This window comes from Tachypleus tridentatus, chromosome 5 (assembly GCF_004210375.1).
Source record: "Tachypleus tridentatus isolate NWPU-2018 chromosome 5, ASM421037v1, whole genome shotgun sequence".
Classification (NCBI taxonomy): domain Eukaryota; kingdom Metazoa; phylum Arthropoda; class Merostomata; order Xiphosura; family Limulidae; genus Tachypleus; species Tachypleus tridentatus.
In genome coordinates this window covers 42,986,153-42,989,547 of record NC_134829.1, presented here as the reverse complement: position 1 = coordinate 42,989,547, position 3,395 = coordinate 42,986,153, and positions in this window count along the sequence as shown.

Sequence of the window (3,395 nt, the reverse complement as noted above, 5' to 3'; positions counted from 1 at the left end):
ATAATTAGAAGTTCTGATGAGCAAGGTAGTAACCATGTTTTATAATTAGAAGTTCTAATGAGCAAGGTAGTAACCATGTTTTACAATTAGAAGTTCTAATGAGCAAGGTAGTAACCATGTTTTATAATTAGAAGTTCTAATGAGCAAGGCAGTAACCATGTTTTATAATTAGAAGTTCTAATGAGCAAGACAGTAACCATGTTTTATAATTAGAAGTTCTAATGAGCAAGGTAGTAACCATGTTTTATAATTAGAAGTTCTAATGAGCAAGACAGTAACCATGTTTTATAATTAGAAGTTCTAATGAGCAAGGCAGTAACCATGTTTTATTATTAGAAGTTCTAATGAGCAAGGTAGTAACCATGTTTTATAATTAGAAGTTCTAATGAGCAAGGTAGTAACCATGTTTTATAATTAGAAGTTCTAATGAGCAAGGTAGTAACCATGTTTTATAATTAGAAGTTCTAATGAGCAAGGTAGTAACCATGTTTTATAATTAGAAGTTCTAATGAGCAAGGCAGTAACCATGTTTTATAATTAGAAGTTCTAATGAGCAAGGCAGTAACCATGTTTTATAATTAGAAGTTCTAATGAGCAAGGTAGTAACCATGTTTTATAATTAGAAGTTCTAATGAGCAAGGTAGTAACCATGTTTTATAATTAGAAGTTCTAATGAGCATTTAATAACCATGTTTTATAATTAGAAGTTCTAATGAGCAAGGTAGTAACCATGTTTTATTATTAGAAGTTCTAAGATATCCATAAAAAGTCCTAATCACGTAATTACAACGTTTGCTCTGAAATTCCTTTTGATTTTATCCAGCTTTAGTTTCAATAAACCCATCTAGCTGGTGTGTATTTAAATAATACCACACTTGAAATAACGCTTCTTCTTGTAACAAAATATAAAAAACAATGTATACTGTAACAAGAAAACACGTAGAAAAACAAAGTGTGGTATTACAGTAAGTAACATTAAAAACTTTGCTATACAATGTACATTGTCCGTTGGAAATAGCAGCATTGTGGGCTGGAAATTTAGGTTGTTGTTATTGTTGTTGTATTGTTCTTGGTATGTTTAGAGGGAACAAAAAATAATGGGTTCCGTTATTATCATAAAAAAGACATTTCTAGCAAGTTTTCTTTGAAAAAATAATTGTTAATAGGTTAGCAAAATGGCTGGTTATGAGTTTGGTTTTAGACGTAGTTCAATATGTGTTCTATATGCAGGTTACGTTGTAACTTTATATTCACTATGTTTGTTTTATATACAGTTGCGTTGCAACCGTGCATTCTGCATGTCCGGTTTATATACAAGTTACGTTATAACTGTACATTCTGCATGTCCGGTTTATATACAAGTTACGTTGTAACTGTACATTCTGTGTGTCTATTTTACAAACAAGTTACGTTGTAACTGTTGTTACGTACTATAACTTATCTCGGACGAGTCTCTGATTTATTATGTGTTACGTAATAGCCGGAAAGTTTAATTTTAATTTAGAAGTTAATTGAATTTGGAATAGATTGATACACACAATTTTATTACTTAACAATATAAATTTTAATACACAAACAATAACACAATTTATAATAACGGTTATTACAAATAATAAGTTAAATACAAAAGTTTTAAAAACTTAGAAACAATAGTGAGTTGTCTATCTGGTCTTGAACTGAATATTTTATCGACGGTTAACGATGAAAGAATTAATTCTATGTTGATTTCGGTAGAGTTCACTCTCTCACTGCTCAAACGGGAATTTTTCACAGACAAAGATACGTAATGTCCTCGTAGAAATACTAACATCCGAAGTTAATTCACTGAAGTTAAACGGTTTGTAATGTTCGAAATACATAAATGTTCACGGTCAAACATCTGTAGTTTTCCGATTAATGAGTGTTAAACACAGTTACAGCTTCAGAGGTTTAAAGCATACAAACCGTATCAAACCAACAATATAAGAACTGCCTTTCTGCGTGTTGCAATGGTTACCATTTATAACCATTAGAGGAAGTTCTCTAAACATCAATTCACAATAATACAGGTAATCTCTAGTAGTATACATATACAAATAGAACTTTTTGATTCTTATACTCGAGAATCTTTCACAAATTTATAGAACAGGCAGAACTTTGGCAATACGTATTTGACAATATAACTTACACACATTTCTAAATAAATATTTAACTGAAACAAACATCGATAAATAAATAAAAAATATAGTAAATGCGTTACAATGTACATTCTGTATGTCTGTTTTATGTACAAGATAGGTTGTAACTATACATTAAGGGTGTGTAGTATTTGTAAGCAACACTTTATCTGTAGATTAAAAAGTGTTATTGATTGCTGTAAGTGATTTTGTAGGGGAAATAAATGTCAGTTGATATAAGTGGAAGAAACGTGAAAATTAAGTTATTATTGTATTTTCAATACAAAAACTTGTTTTGATTGTATTTCCTGCCTGTATTGCAATATGGTTTGGTTATCTTGATAGTTATAGGTATAGTTTAGCCACATTGTTTTTTATTGTAATTAGTATGTTAAACTGTATTGCTCAGATCAGCTGTAATAAGTTTACGTACAACATCTTACGTTCCAGGGCTTCTGAGATTATTTTTCAACTGTACAATTATATCGTAACTTCAGCATTTTTTAATAAATGACGTCTTATTTTACCTCATATATATATATATATTTGAAGGCCCAGTAACAAATGATTCAAAAGACGAAGAATATTCCAGCAAATACGCTTATATATTAACTATGGGATGAATTTTATAATATTAAAAGTGTTTTAATATTTATTCGCTTGAACTTACTTATATAAGTAAATTTTCAACTGTACAAACATTTTTACAGATGCACAATTTGTGATCAAGTGTCGTACTATTTTATTATGAATTTGATAGTACATTTCAAAAGAGGGTTCACATGTTATGTGAGCCTGTCCGCAGTTTTATTTCAGATTTACCTTGCGAAAACCTTTAGAAGCTGTCGAATACAATATAGCACGTGGCTCTCACACGCTGCGTAGCTTCAACCAATACTACAGAGGTGTTTCATTGTTTAGTATTTGTAGATTAGTTCCTTTGTCACCTTGTTAAAATGGAATCACTGATACCTTTCCAGGTAATGTTTGGGGGACCTAGCATTTTGTCCGGCGCTAAAATATAACTCACTGTTCAACTGCATACTCCGCTTGAAATGGAACGTAGGAGTGGGGAGGGTGTGTGTAAAAGGTGGTGGTGGTGGTGGTATTGCAGTTTTGCTTTTCACAACAGGTACCTGTTGAACGTCTAGCCGTCTAATACCAGCTCCAGACACCTGCCTACGGTGAAATGCGCGCGCATCTCGTGCCACGTCTTAAGGTTCGCAGACCAATCGGTAC